The sequence below is a fragment of the Mauremys reevesii genome, linkage group 11 (assembly GCF_016161935.1).
Source record: "Mauremys reevesii isolate NIE-2019 linkage group 11, ASM1616193v1, whole genome shotgun sequence".
In the NCBI taxonomy this organism is placed as follows: domain Eukaryota; kingdom Metazoa; phylum Chordata; order Testudines; family Geoemydidae; genus Mauremys; species Mauremys reevesii.
Genome location: NC_052633.1, coordinates 28,525,260 through 28,541,641, shown reverse-complemented (window position 1 = coordinate 28,541,641; position 16,382 = coordinate 28,525,260). Strand labels below are relative to the sequence as shown.

At 44.3% G+C, this 16,382-nt stretch overlaps 1 long non-coding RNA gene across 4 annotated transcripts in view; it reads left to right on the top strand.

The window, feature by feature from the left end:
- The window catches only part of LOC120374841, a 178,578-nt gene that overhangs the window by 54,492 nt on the left and 107,704 nt on the right, over positions 1–16,382 (top strand). For 2 of the 4 annotated variants that reach the window (XR_005586280.1, XR_005586279.1), the window contains one exon: positions 6,986–7,239. The exons of the other annotated variants lie outside the window; for them this stretch is intronic. This is a non-coding gene — a long non-coding RNA (uncharacterized LOC120374841). Of the gene's footprint in view, positions 1–6,985; positions 7,240–16,382 lie in introns of those variants that run through there. 4 annotated transcript variants of the gene reach the window in all.

Below are 16,382 nucleotides of genomic sequence, written 5' to 3'. Positions count from 1 at the left end.
TGTTGATGAGACAATTACTGATTATCCAAAGTCAGAGAGAAGGAAAGAAGAGAATTAAAAAATAGGTTAATGCAGGAACAACAACAGCTGGTTTATGACCTTGTAGTAGCGAGACCATAGTTAACATTGGATCAGAACTGTTTGCCAGTTACCTCAGTGTCATAAATTTTTTTACCCCTTTTTTAGACATTCCATGGGAATTTTAAGCACATTTCTGCCACTAATCAATGCATGTGGAATGGTCTCCAGTGTATAGTTTGTTTGCATGTTGTTGTTTTTTAGGAAACTTGTGAAAACCAGAGAAGTCTGATTCCTGCCTCCAGCACACAAGCACCATCTGAGCAGTAACATTGTGGCATTGGAGATAATCAGCCACTCACTCACTCTCTCTCCAGTTTATTTACATGCAGGGAGAGTCCATATTGCTCAGGTTGTCATGACCACAGCTGCCTTTGATAACTGATTTACTACAGTTATCAAACATTATGACAAAGAAGGGTCAGGAGAGGAACTGTCATGAAAGCAGACTGGGTTTTGGATAAAATCCTGCTACACTCCTTTAGGTTTGTACTGGGGTAAGCTACACGGTTTCTTTTCAAATGGTAGTTATTACTTTCCTGAAAGCAGGGGTGGCTCTAGGATTTCTGCCGCCCCAAGCAGGGCAGCACGCCGCGGGGGGCGCTCTGCCGGTCGCTGGTCCCGCGGCTCCGGTGGACCTCCCGCAGGCGTGCCTGTGGATGCCCGTGGGACTAGCGGCCCCTCCGCAGGCACGTCTGTGGGAAGTCCACCGGCGCCGCGGGACCAGCGGACCTTCCGCAGGCGTGCCTGCAGGAGGTCCACCGGAGCCGCCTGCCGCCCTCCCGCGGGACGCCGCCCCAAGCGCGCGCTTGGCGTGCTGGGGTCTGGAGCCGGCCCTGCCTGAAAGGATCACATGAAAATAAAATAGAAAACCCCAGCTCCTTTTTACGTATATTGTTTGTGCTACTTACAAATTAGGGGCTATGGCTTTCTGAATAATTACCTTTTTTTTTTAAATGCAGGAAATCAGAGCCGAGTCCTGACTCGGTTTTGTGTTGTTCATTTAAAAGTTTGTAGCAAAACTGAAGTTGCCTTTTGTAAAAATGTTTTCTGTGAATACAATGTCAGTATATTGGTCAACATGGTGCAACACAGTAATATGGAGCTCCACAAAGATAACACGGATTATAAAATACACTAAAGAACACAAATGTGTAAGTGTGTTATTTAAACAGAAATATTTTATACCAGTTCTGTCTATTAAACTAAGGATATTTACAAACACTGTTATTGAAATTTGCACTTGGAGGACCTGGGCATAGGGCTGGAACTTAGCTCAGTCCTGCCCTTCCTTCCCAATAGTGCCTGTTGATTTTTCCTTTCTCCACCCCCAGAAATTATTGTTCACCATCAGCCCTGGCCTGCAAGAACCCCCTCTCTGTCATTTGCTCTCCCTCCACCTGCAAGTTAGCACCCACTTGCTGCTGCTGGCAAACCATGAAGGACCACTCTAAGCTCCCTCTGCCTTATCAGGACTCCAGTTAGCATGTCCCCTATTCACCAGGGGTGGCTCAGTGCTTCCTCTGCCAGGCTTTGGGGCACGCCCAGAGAGACTGTCCCTTGGCCCCTCAAGGAGAGATGCTGTGGTCCTTCCTTTCTTCGGAGATGGTAATTGCATTCCCCATCTCGGATCCACAGAAGGATGCTGTGCTCCCTTTGTTGCTCACTCCTTACTTTGGGGATGAGATGGATAATGTGGTGCTGGTGGTGTGGGGCTGGGGTTCCATAACCATCAAAGGAGAGGCATATGTGCCTCTGACTGAGGGCCAGGGGGATGCTGATGGGAGCCTGCTGGAGAACGACCAGGAGTCCATGGGCTCAAATGAGTCTGTGACCATGCCAAGATGAGCTGTACCAGTTCATGGTAGACTTGAAAGGCTCCAGCAGGAAGGTGTAGCTCACTCTCCAGTGGCAGTGGGGATTTTCATCTCATCCTTCAGGGCTTGAGGGCTTTGTGGGGGGAAGATAAAGGGACAAAAGGGGGGCATTCTACAGTGTCCAGCAGCCCCCATCTTCCACAGCTCCCTTGTTACCTATGGGATTGATCATGGATTGTTTTGTGGTCCTGCTGTAAGGATCTCCCCCTTCCTTCCCCTATGAGACCTATTCCATTGCATCTCTGAACATCAGGGTCTGTAGGGTGAGTCTCCACAGATGCCAGGTAAACTCCTTCCTTCAGGGATGGGGGTACTCTGTGATCTTCCTGTAGACTTTCAACAAGCTGTCTACTGAAGCCAGCTGGTGACTGGAGTGTGGGGATCAGGGTGTACTTTAGTCCTGTCACCAAAGTTCTTGGGCAGGATGATGACCCTGTTCTCCCTGGAGTTATGGTCTGAGGTGCTGACGGTTTCTAAGGTTGTGAGGAGATGCATGCTGCACCTCTGGTTGGTGTGAAGGGGCTGATCCTCAACCTTTACACCTATGCCGTAATACTGGTTGCAGAGAGTGTGCAGTTCTACCAGGCATCCACCTCCCTTGGCACCTTGTACTCTCACAAATGCCTAGTCTTAAGCAGGGACGTGTGGTACTGCCTTAGGGGACAGAAATGCCAGGCCACCATAGACGTCCTCGGGGTCATCTGCAACCATCACTCACTTGTGAATGTCTAGCGCAACCAACCCCGATGACTCTACCATCTATACTTATGTTTGGGTGGTGAACACTCGATCATACCGCTCCCAGCTGAACCATATTTAACAGCTTATGGGCCTATTTCACCACCATCGGGCAGATCCTATTTCACCATTCTTGGACCACCAACTGGTGACCATGATGGCTTTTCTGGCAGCCAAGAGGTCATTGCTGACCTACTGGCATTTTAACAATTGCCTGTCAGAGGATGTGGGCTTTGAGGCATACTTCTAGAAGTCATGGCTGACCTGGTGTGGCTACCCCTGGGGTGGACAGTCGGAGGAGGGACACAGCATGGAGGAGTTGGAGTGGCAGATTTTAGATCTGGAGAGATGCCTGACCACTGACCTTGGGATCCATCCCTTGCAGAGTGTGTCACGAGAAACAGAATGAGCTTCAAGCCCTCAATGATCATCGGGCCTGGGGCACTTTTGTTGGATCCTGCATCCAGCTTCTTTGCAAGGCAGATCACAGCTCCCCCTTCTATACTCTTGTGGAAAAAGAGGGAAGCTACAAAGCACATCACCTGCCTCCTGGTGGAGGATGGCATCCCTCTTGCAGATCTGGAAATAGTCAGGGCTGCCTACAACAAACTCCTCTTCCTGGACCTGACTGATTCTGACACTTCCAGAATCCTGTGGGATGAATTCTGTGGTGAGGTGTGCATGCCCTACACTGGGACTGTGGGGTTTAATTCCTCTCTTTGGGCCGAGGAGGCCACACCCCTTCGACCCTGCTGGGCATGCTGTGGCTGGAGGCCAGGTATAAAAGGTAGCAGCCCCGTTCATTTGGGGCTGACCGCTGGAGAGGAAAGAGGTGTACTGCAAGGTCCTGCTGAAAGACTGCCAGCACTTCACAACGTGGCAGCCAGCCAGATGGCAGTGACCCAAGACCCCAGGCTCCGAACGCCACAGAGGGAGGAGAGACCGGGGTAAACCATGAGACCACAGGCTGCAGAGAAGTGGGTAGGAAGTAACCCAGGGAGTCTTTGAAGGGAGGTGGTTGAAGAACCAGATATTAGCTTGACGTGTTTTGGCCAGATCCCCGCTGAGCTGATGGTGGACAACCCCACCACTGACAGGGCCCTGTGTTGGGAGCCAGTGGAGAGGGAGGGCCTGGGTCCCCGTATCCTGGCCACCACCCATCCTGGCATGATGGCCCACCTCACCAGCTCTACTGACTCTAGTTACTAGGCCATACGGTCCTGAGTGCGAGGGCAGCGATAGGGACTCTGACTGTTAGACCATCTCACCCTGATAGAGAGGGCGAGTAGGTTGACTTTTCCTGTTAGGCCATATTACTCCAAGACTCAGAGGAGTCATGCAGACTTGGCTGTGGGTGTATAATGGGCACTGACCAGCTGTCTGTGGATTTCTACCATATATTCTGGGATGTTCCTGGCTCACACTTTGTTGCTGTTTGGGCCAAGTCCTTGGGGAGCCCAGTGCTTCCCCTGCCGTGAAGTGAGACTGTGGTCATCCTGCTGCCCAAAAAGGGGGACCTCCATGGCCTCAGGAATTGGCACCATTTCACTCCTCAGCATAGATACAAACTCATAGTGAAAACCATCTCACTGCAGCTGAAGTCCATGCTGACAAACATGGTCCAACCCAACCAAACCATCTCTCAGTCTGTACCTGGTCCAGAACTTTCTCCATCTGGCACATAGGGATGGTTTGTCACTTGCCTGCCTATCCCTGGACCAGAAAAGGCAGATGATCAAGTGAAGCACAGGTGTCTTGTGGGCACTTTGCAGGCGTTCAGCGTTGCCCCTGCTTCATGGGGTTTCTCCAGGTGTCTGGTCAAGCTCAGGCAGTAGCCCTTCTTGCAGCTCCTCCCAAGCTTCTTATTGATGTTCTAGTTTCACTTTTTCCCCTACCTCCTCCATTCTTGCACACCCCATCTGTGGCCTCAAAAAGTCATGAGACATCCTTATCAACCACCTCCCGATACTGGCCCAAATGGCCATCCTCATACCAAGAGGAGGAATCTGGGGCGGGGGACACTCTGTGCCTGTGGGACCTATTTCCAGTCTCTCCTTGGTTCGCTTTTCCAGGCAGAGTTCCTCTGTGTGGTGTCTACTGACTCCTGAGACACCTTTTGAAAGCAGTGGGCACTATCTGGGGTTTTCTGTTCGGTGTCTACTTCTGGTTCCTTGATTTTTAATCTTTGACCTCACTCCTATTCCTGTGTGGGATTGTTTTGTATTTTTCCTCATTTCCAATAATTATTTTGTGGACTGGGTTCTATGGTCCCTCCACTTTGGTGCAGCAGGTGCACCTTTATTTCTAGGCAGGCCCAGGCCCACTCATCCCAGTTCCCACAATAGGTACACACCTTCCATTTTCTGCAACAAGGACGGATGCCTTCTGCATGTGTCCTGCAGACAAAAGACTCAGTACACAACCCTGATTCTCCAGAGCAGATCCATCCTGTCTATTGTTTGAACCATGGGTTCGGGGGTGAGGGATGGGGATGGACCGCAATCATACAATTAAAGGCTGCATCATAATACATATGCACAAGGGGCCGAAATAAGGTTGCATGGGTGACATTCATGCTGACATTTCCTAATTTGAGAGAGATTAATTTTGCAACATTTTAATCCTGTTTAATCCCTCACTTTGTATATTGATGGGAGCAGCCTTCACTAACATTAATGGAAGTTTTCTGTTTATTAATAAATTTTGGCATTTACAAAATGAATAGCTGTTCTCAGATAATCATAGCACCAGATCCACAATAAATAAATAAAACCTAACAATAAAGGTGAGAATTTAAAATGCACCAGAGTCAGGAGATTCAAAAGCTATTATTTCAAGGGGCTCTTGATAAAGCTCATACAAGTAGAGATGAAGATTATCTTTAAGCAACTAATTCCTCCTCTCAAACAGCATTTTGAGTCTAATTTTGAAAGTTTAAACCAATGTGGTTTCTACCATTTTCTTCAATCCCTAGTGATATGAAGCAAATATTAAGTGTGTGTGTGGGGGGGGGGGGGAAATCTCACCTATAGAAAACAATAGGGTGCTGAGTAATAAATCATAGCCTGGGTTTAAACAAATTTATGCTTTTTTACAGAATTTCAGTTAATGGATGAAGGGAATGTGTTAAGTGAGATAATTAAGTGCTCACTACCTCTATGCTGGATACAGTACATTAAAATGAAAATTTGTATATATAAATGTGATGTATTATGTTATAGATGTAATATATTTAGATTTTTAGTAAACCTTAGATACGGTGCCTTGTAAGATCTTACTCCCAATAGTAATTTAAATTGTTTGGCTATGGAAAGTCATGAGGACAGAAAATTAACTGAAGGACCACAGACAATAATAATAATAAATAGTACTGAATCAGACTAGAAGAAAATGACTAGAGGTTAGTGTTAAGTCTCCTTGAACAACTTCATACATTTTCTAGAACTAGGAATAAACAGCATGTTGATAATGAAATGCAGATATAATACTGATTTGGGAAGTATTGTAAACAATAATACAAATGGATTTGAAAGGGTAGATGTATCAGCAGAAATTAACAAAATGAGATGAAACTTGGAATCTTGGATCCGGATACCAGTGGTTTTCTGGGTAAGGTCTCACTCTGAAATGACTGATCATAGTATGTTGCTTAGGTGAATATAAGAGGTCACTGGAGTGCCTAGGATTATCTTTTTTTTGGTTCCAGTCTTAGAAATCAATCAGTGGTATTGGATTATTATATCAGCCCTCCAGAGGAATGTCAATCCCCTGGAACTGTGGGTTTTGAGGGCCTCTAAAGCTGGTGAGGAAGGCGGGGGCGTTGAAAAGGTTTGCAAAACTAGTTCAAGTCTGAAAAACCTGACATTTAATTTTCTATATTCCAGTTACCTCCAGAAAAGTGGTGTAAATGAGATGACACACAAAGAGCTATTTGCTTATCAGGGTTGGTTTAGAGAGCATATTACACCAGTGCTTCATACATTTCATTGACTTCTGGTTCATTTCCCGGTGCAGTTCAAAGTGTTGGATTTGGATCTTTAGAAACTTGCTGTATATGATTTAGGTTCCTGGTACATGAGATCACCTCCGTCCCTATGCATTGCCACGACAGTTGCAATAACTGAGATGCTTAAGCTAAGAGTTTCTAGATGTAATCATCTGAGGGCTGGTGGGAGATAATTTTCAGTGGAAAACAGGTATGTTATGAAGAGCAGAGCCATGCTAACTTCAATATCATGCTGAGATGACTTGTAATGGAAGTTAACACCTCAACTTGTCATTGTTTCCAATAGAAACACAGCTTCCACTGATGAGCTGACACGAAATGATGCACAGAATTGCACAGAACATCTTGGCAGCTAGGGAACTCCTGTGACTACTTCAATAACTCTAAGGGCTTTCATCACATGCTGTATCTATGCCTCTAATAAAAACTCATGTACCATACTCCATATTTTAGTTTTAAAACACTGTGAAAGCAAATGAAGTTGCCGAGTGCACTTGACTTTTCAGGAGTTTGGGGTAATTTGTGAAATATGTCTGGACCACCCTGTGCAGATTCATAAAATTTATAAACAAGCTTTTATTTTGCAAAGCTCTGTGGTGCAGCTGTTTTTCATTTTCATCCTACAGATGCTATCATTCTTACAAGACAGCTTAGTTAAAAAGCTGTGTTAACTCATAGGCTCAGAATGTAGAATTCTCAGCTGTGATTGAAAACTGCGCTTGTCACATACAGTCATGATAAAGCTGTCTCTGATGGACACCCACCAGGCTATGTTTCGGTCCCAATATGCTAGACCTGTGTGTCTTTAAGATTCCTATGTGTGGAATAGGCTGCAGCACTGGCTCTTTCCTTGGCCTCTCTAGCAGACTTCCTGGGTACAGGCTTTGGCTCTGTTACCCCTTCACATAAATGGGACCATGTGGTGCAAAGCTGCCCTAGGCCCAGTAACAGTGACTCCCGCATAGTTTAAGAACATCCTTTCCCAAAATTCCATGTTGTGGTTCCTCTGGATTTGCAGTTTAACTCTTCACCAACAGGCACACAGACTTTGTAAGGGTTCCTAAAAACAATTACTCTTTAATTTAGTTAGCATAAGAATTGTACAGATTTAGACAATATTCGCCTATATGCATTTCCCTTCCTCAGCTTCCTCACCACCCTTGAGTATTATTTGATCTTAGGCCAGCCCTTTAAGGATCCCAGGATCCTCCCTCCCTCCTGCACACGTAGGGCTGGCTCTAAGCACCAGCAAAACAAGCAGGTGCTTGGGGCGGCACATTTCCAGGGGGCGGCATTTTGGCCATCGTTTTTTTTTTTTTAACTCACATACTCCCCTCTCACAACTCTGCAGAAGCGGAGCCATGGAGCAGCGGGGGATCCAGCATGGGAGCTGAGAACCCATGGGACCCTGAGAGCTGTAGTTCCTTGCCTAGCTCCCTGCCTATAGATCCAGCCCTGGAGCAGGGAAAGAACTATATTTCCCAGCAATCCCTTGGCTGCTATCAACAGGAGAGGGAGGGGTAGGAAGTGAGGAAGCTGAGCCGTGCTGCGAGTCGAAAGGGGTGGCACTATGAATGGGGAACAAGTGTGCCCAAGGAGTAAAAGGCTTTGGCCCAGATATACCCTTCAGAAGACATCCCCAGACTGGATTAGGGATATTGGTGTGATCTCACCTTGCAGCCCACAAAGATGGAATTGGGTGGACTAAATGGACAGTGCCTCTCTCTATCCGAAGCCTAGCAAGGGAGGTACATGGATCCCACTAGAATTTAAAATGAAAAGTAAGAGAGGGGAGGCTCTGCTAGGGGACTTCGGCAGCTTTAAATACAGTACCAGGCACATAGGAGGATTTCCACTTCTGAGCCATGGAAGAAGAAATTGACTTTTCCTTTCCAGATTTAGCTAATATTCAGAAAGGGAATCTAGCACCTGCCTTCCAGATTTGAACACCCTCAACATTCAGGAGTGCTCAACTCAATTTGGGCAGCCGCTACTTCATTTCTCCCATATCTGATCTACTGTAACTTGCTGTAGAAAAAGTAGGATAAGAAATGAAGAAGCAAGGAAGGCTTCCCAGTGGTTTTTAGCACTGTAATTGCTATTTTCAACAGCTATTGCCCTTTTTTTGTTTAAAAGGAAGACAGTGATATTGCATTGGCAAATTCCCCATAGAAACAAAGAGTAGAACAAAAGAATAATAAAGGCACCTCAACTTTTCCTCATTTATGTAGGACAGTCTTATAATATGCATCCAGATATCCTCCAATCACACAAGCTGAAAATTGTCCACTTTACTGCAGTTCTGTAACCGTATGGGAATCAATCCTGTCTGTGTTCTGTGCACATCCAAAATTCCTGCTGAATGACCCGCCCTGGGAGCGAGTTACCAATGACCCAGGGCTGGGACAGCAGGAGGGTGCAGGTTGCGGGGGAGAGCCCAGGGCTGGGGCAGCAGGGGAGAGCGGATGGGAGGAGGGCACTGGTGGGAGGGAAACAAGGGAGCCCAGCGCTGGGGCGGCAGGGGGTGTGGGTGGGTGGGTGGGGAGCCCAGGGCTGGGGCAGCAGGGGAGTGTGGGGGGAGCCCAAGGCTGGGGTGGAGGGCAGCCAAAAATTTTTTTGCTTGGGGCAGCAAAAAACCTAGAGCTGGCCCTGTGCACACGGTTTCACCTCCAGAATGATGTACATACATAAGAACGGCCATACTGGGTCAGCCCAAAGGTCCATCAAGCCCAGTATTCTGTCTTCCGACAGTGGCCAATGCTAGGTGCTTCAGAGGGAATAAACAGAACAAATAATCATCATCCATCCCCTGTTGCCCATTCTCAGCTTCTGGAAAACAGAGGCTAGCGACATCATCCCTGCCCATCCTGGCTAATAGCCATTGATTGATCTATCCTCCATGAACTTACCTAGTTCTTTTTTGAACCCTGTTATAGTCCTGACCATCACAATATCCTCTGGCAAGGAGTTCCACAGGTTGACTGTGCATTGTGTGAAGAAATATTTCCTTTTGTTTGTTTTAAACCTGCTGCCTATTAACTTCATTTGGTGACCCCTAGTTCTTGTGTTACAAGGAGGAATAAATAACACTTCCTTATTTACTTTCTCCACAAAAGTCATGATTTTATAGACTTCTTAATCATCTATTTTCCAAGCTGAAAAGTCCCAGTCTTATTAATCTCTCCTCGTATGGAAACTGTTCCATACCCCTAATCATTTTTGTTGTCCTTCTCTATACCTTTTCCAATTCCAATATATCTTTTATGGGATGGGTTGACCACATCTGCATGCAGTATTCAAGATGTGGGTGTAGCATGGATTTATATAGAGGCAATATAATATTGTCTGTCTTATCTATCCCTTTCCTAATGATTTCCCAACATTTTTCGCTATTTTGTCTGTCACTGCACATTGATGGATGTTTTCGGAGAACTATCCACGATGACTCCAAGATCTTTCTTTGTAACAGCTAATTTAGACCCCATCATTTTATATGTACAGTTGGGATTATGTTTTCCAATGTGCATTACTTTGCATTTATCAACATTAAATTTCTTTTGCCATTTTGTTGTCCTGTCATGCAGCTTTGGGTGGAATGAGGAAGTCAGCCAGTCAGTCAGTCAATCTCTAAAATAGCCAGGGAGAGACCATTTCTTTTATACCCTCCAGTTCCTTTTGTCAGGTGACTCCCTGATCAGCCTGCACAGGTGACCAGGTCCTCTACCAGGTGATCATTGCTTGGTTGTCACCCACCTTCAATTCAGATTTGAAATATTGGTTTGTCTTGTGTGTCAGCCATCTCTTTGTCCAAGGGTGCTCCATTTGAATGGGAGCTGTTCAGGTTAACAACTCTCCATTGTTAGCCCTGTGTCACCACCCCTTGGAATCTCAGTCCAACACGGATATAAAAATGCAACCTGCTCCACATTCAAAACGGAGTTGCAGTCTGACACAGATAAACAGAGTTCTTAACACAAATTCCCTAAATTGCCCAAACATTATTACTTTATCATCAGCAGGACAGATGTCCTCATAACAGTGAACTGTGTGTTACTAAATGTGGAAGACTATGGTTTCTGAAATAAGATTCTGATTCTCTAGGAAGCAGACACAGTGAACTACTAACCTTTACCCAGTATGCTTATTCATCCCATTACTATGGAAATTCCTGATGATTCACAGCGTCGGCTAGATAGTTAGAAAAAATTGATAGTCTTGACTTTACTGTTTTGAAGTCAGTTTTTTATGCTTTGAGAGATGAGGGGGATGCTGATGTTTATAGCAGAAACAGATATGAAACAGCTTTTTGGTTTTTTTTTAAACAAGAACTTGCTTAAACTTGGGGCTTTTTGTGACTGAACCAAACCTGAGATTGGTCTGAATTTTGGGGCTAGTTCAACAGAAGGACCCATCTCTAAATTTAATCAAGCCCTCATCTCCTTCCCTGAAAAATGCAGGCTACTCCTCAATGGCATTCTGTATTCTTCTCACTACCAGCCACCAACATCATTTTTCACATGTCACTCAGGTGATGCCTCCTTCTGTCCCTCTGTAAACCCCACCCTCAGGCCTCTGGATCCTCTTACACTTAAAAATGGTGGGTTCCAGCTGTTGCTCTGCTTGGCCTTCAAGTCTTCATTTTCAGTTCTTGCACAGGATGATACCTGATAAAGCAAAGGACATATCAAGCTCCAGAGAAAGCAGGGGACTGCTGGCATTCAATTCACAGGCAGTCAGAGCCTGGTGTGGTGGGAGGCAGAAGTTTGTAGGTAAGTGGGTTTCAATTAGTCAGGTGGGTTTTTATCGGGAGTAATATTTTGCATGTATATTAAGGCCAGCTTTTGACCCAGATTTCTCTGAATACTTTGCGCCTTAATTTCACAGGTGGATAAACTGAACAACAGAGAAATGAATGTTAATGGACCACTTCACCTTGAATGGTCCCTTAGAATACATCTTAACTACTTAAGCAAAATAATCTGTTCCATCTTGTATTCAGATGTAACTCTGAGAACATTTCACAGACCTGAAGAAGAGCTCCGTGAAGCTCAAAAGCTTGTCTCATTCACCAACAGAAGCTGGTCCAATAAAAGATACCTCATGCACTTAGTCTCTTTAGTGAAATTAAGTAACTTTTTAATATCACAGAGTGAGTTAATGGCAGAGCTACCAGTTGAACCCAGGGGTCTTCTTTCTTTGTCCATTACATCCACCCTCTATTTATTATACTAAATCTTCCTAGGGCAAGACTGAGAGCCTGACAAAGAAGTAAAAGGAAGTGTTTGTGATGAAAGTCATAGCTTGGAAAAGTAAGAACCTTTTGATGCCTGCCCATCCCTGATTTGAAGTACTTTTTTTTTTAAATGAATGAGTGAAAGAGGGGATTCTGATATTCTTAATGATATTCTTAACCATTGCTTCTTGGAGTAAATTGCCTTAGCTTTATATTCTGGCTTCAGTGTAATTGATAAAGAAATGCCTTCTGGATTCCTGGAACCCACAAGCACACAATCCATTCCCACCACTCCTCTTACATTTCTCCCTTTGCTGTAACTTCTTCAAAAGATGTAGTGCTATAAAACCGCCAAGTTAGCCACTAAAAGAAGTTCCAATCATTTATTTTTTTAGAAAGATTCTTAGACATATGATTAATCAGAAGTCAACCTAGTTCAGGAAGAATTTCTGGGAGTTAGATACAATTGCTGAGACTTGGTCAGAGGAATATCTGGTCAGTTGTGGAATCTATTATGCAGGTCCTGAAGGCAAAGGAGAGGGGAGAGCAAAGGTGGCTTTTCACTATTTTTGTGGCTCTAATTCTGCAGAGGCCAGTTGAAGTAGTGAGGTCAAGTCTTGAGTATTAAGGATTTTTTGCCCTGATTGAACATCCCATCCCTATTCAGCATAATACTTAAACAAATTTAGGCATGTGTTTAAGTGCTCTACTGAACTGTGGCCTTGGAAATGCAATAATAACTTTAGAGGGGAAAATGTTTCAAATAATTGTTATGGCATTTCCCACTTTATGTGCATTATAACTGAAGTATCTTAGAAATGGCTGGATTTGCACTCAAACTATGGATTTCCAAGAGGTGGAAATAAGGGCCAGACTGATACGGTACCTAAATACCTTTGTCAAACTAGCCCTATACCTATAAAGTAGAATTCAGATTATCTTTTCAATTGAAGTAAAGGCTCACAAACAGAAACAACAACAACAACAAAAGGTAAACTCAGGTGATTTGCCTAAGCTTCTACAATGACGTAGTCTAAGCCTTCATGTTAGGCATGAGAACTCTATGCCTCTGAAAAGTACTAGCAATGAAGAATAATTGTGACATCAAACTAGACTAATAAAACTGGAACATAGAATGTCAATACCATCAAGCTACAGTTCCACACAGGCAGGAGTAAAATTCACAAGAGTGATGGCAAGACAATATGGTAACAATTCATGCCTGGCAAGGAAAATAAGAGTATAACATTTCTTGCATGAAGTGTTTTCCAATGATACTTGAAGTACAATAATTCAAGTATCATTAGTAACATCTGTGACAAAAACATGACTTAAAACAAGCCAGGAAAGAGGTACTGTGGCCAATGTATACTATTACTTCATCTCCAGGGTTTGCCCCGATGCAGATTTCCAGTGTTACTAGGTCTGGATAGGATCTATTTAGTCTGCTGTGAAGAAAAGTTACTATATATTCATCCCTTTTAAGTTAACAGAGCACCTTCAATTATTCTACCTTTTATTTAAAATCTGGTCAAGCCTGGATTAAAGCATTTTGGGGCCCTTTACACTATGGAAATTGCGGGGGGGGGGGTCCTACTTTTCATAAACTAAACAGCATAGGGCCCTCAGCCCATACATCTGCCACCCTCATACACCCTAGACTGTCGCTCTCTCCCCCACAAACACACCCCACACCTCATATACCCTGACAACTCTCTACCAGCCCCCACTTATCCTGACATCCCCCACACATCCCAGAAGCCCTGACCTACATCCTGCTTACAGCAGCCCCCAACATCTCAACCCCACCAGCCACAACCTCCAACATCCCCGACTCGCTTCCAACCCCACTACCCCCCAGTTTTCCCTATTCACCCTGCAGCCCCTCAACATTCCCCATTCGCCTTATAGTGCACCAAGGACTCATCCCCAGTCCCTCATCCATGGTCCCCAGCTTCTTCCTGGCCATTCAGTGATGCACACCTGGCTCAGCACTCGTTCCCATCCCAGGCGAGGGCAGCTCCTCCCAATCCCAAACTGCCCAGGACCACTCATTTGGCACTCCTGGGGCCCCATGCCAGTTAGGTTTGGCACAGCCACCCCTCTGTCATAACAGAGGGATGGACAGGCCAAACTTGCTTCATGCTCAGGGTTTCAATGCAACTTGGAGGTTTCTGTTTTTGTTTTCCACTCCCCCCAGTTGTCAGGGGGGGCTCATCTGGATGGGGAAGTAGGAGTGCATAGACTGTACACCAGTTAATGTGGGTGGGAATGTAGTAACCATCCACTTTTTTTTCAGTAGCTCAAAGTAGGTGTCTTCCACATTATATAGGTCAAACATAATTAAACGTACCGGATTGACCATTGGCTTTCCTCATTTTCTTGCAATCTAGCCTGTTAACTGAGATCTCTTTATCCTTACTTGTGGACTGCATCTGCATAGTAGTTGTCACTGTGGTTTTGTGATAGATTATCAACTAATTCCCAGCATGACTATGCAATTTCACTCTTCATGTTTATGAAATCTCCAAGTGTAATGATTGTGAATGTAGCTATATAAATGTCTTAATCATTAAAATGTTATTTTATGTTGTGAAATTACAGTTGAGATTTTAAAAACATATTTCAAACTTGCCTATTTCATTGCAATACTCAGCACTAATTTTTCATGAAAAATCTATCCTTTCATGTGTATTATTCAAAAAATAGAGAGCCAGCAGCAGCCGGTCTCTTTAACCAATTCAATTAGCTAGATAATATGCCATACTTTTCAATGGCTTGTGGAACCAATGTAACGTATGGGGTTTGCGGCAGAAGCTAAATAACTGACCGATTGTTCAAAAGTGTTGCGAACACAATCATATAATGCGTTCCATATGGTAAGGCGAGAACTCTTTATGTTGTTCCCATCTGGAGATGTTCCTGTTACTGTTTGAAACTTTACTCAGGCTGTGACCAAGCAGCAGGTGCTTGAAGAAAAGTCTTCAAATAATGACAAGCATTTTATTTTCAGGAGAACTTCAGCTTTCAAACAATCAAACATACTAATTCCTAAATTCCTTGTTATGCTTCTTGACCACATTGGGATTCAAATGGGGGGGGGGGGGAAAGTGTTGAAACAATTGTTTCCTCGAATCAGGAGGCAATTTGAGGGTAGATTATTGGAGCCATCTTGTGGTGGGCACAGCACAAGAGCAGTCACCATGAATCTAGATGCAGAAGTTTAGCTGAGACAGCACCCTCCATTTAAAAAGAGCTTCTCTTAACAATCAGCACCAAAGAGAGCTGACAGAGAAGGAAAACGGCCTGCCCTTGTAGCTGGACAGTTGCTAACTTCCTGTGTTCCAAGGGAGCCAGCATCCACAGCCTGTGAATGGACCAGGTCTAAGATTCATCTACGCCTGTGCCACCTGGATTTCCTGTTAAGGATAACTTTAAATAGTCACAAAGACATCTCGTCAATTTAATCTTTTAGCTAGAATTGAGTAGGAGATAGATCTTGAAATAACTTAGGTCTGGTCTGAGTTTTTGTATGCTGTGAGACCTTTATGAACAGTTTGTAACCTCAACGGCTTCTTCATATCCAGGGATAAAGTTCTACCAAACCTTGCATTGGCTTTAATTTATGAAAGACAAGTTATTGTGAGCCTTCTTGTATCTGTTCCACCTAGAAAAACCAAACCCTCAGACACTTTGTTTGCCAACATTTTAACAGCTCGTGCCCCTCCATCCCATGGCCAGTTGGAATAGAGGCCGTTAGATATTCAGGGCCTTATTTTGAAAGGTTCTGAGCACCCACAACCTTAGGTGAAATCAATGGGAGATGAACTGTTCAACCCTACTAAAAACTTGGCTCTAATGCACGTTCCTGATTTGAATGTAGGTGGTTGTATATTTGACTGATTCAGATTCTGAGGGATTTGGGGACATTTGGAGGTGTAGCATTCTTAGTGTGTGATTTTTTTCAGGGAGCAGAATATTGGTGCCAGAGTTTCTGTATGTTAATTTCCTGTTCTTCTCTCCAAATGAAGATAGCCTAGTGTTTTCATTAGGAGTTGTTTTGTTTGCTTGTTAATCTTCCCCAGTTTCTTGCTCCTTTGAACATAAAAGTAACCTGTATTTAGCAGTACTGAGAGTCAGACTTCCATCTATCTCTTTTTAAGGCCCAGATCATGAAATCAGTATAAGTTAGGAGCCTAAATAGATTGGAGGATCTGGACCTTATGCCCTAAACTTTTCTTTCAAATCATAATCTAGAGCTGAATTTTACATTGATCCTGTATGGTTCAGGGCCATCAACTCAAGAAAGTTCAGGCCATCAACTCAAGGATTCAGGGCCATCAACTCAAGAAAGTTCAGGCTCTTGAAATAGCCTTTTTACTCAAGTTTAGTTAGAAAGGAGTTACCTAAATATTAAAACAATACAGCTGAACATAAACAATGTGTGGAA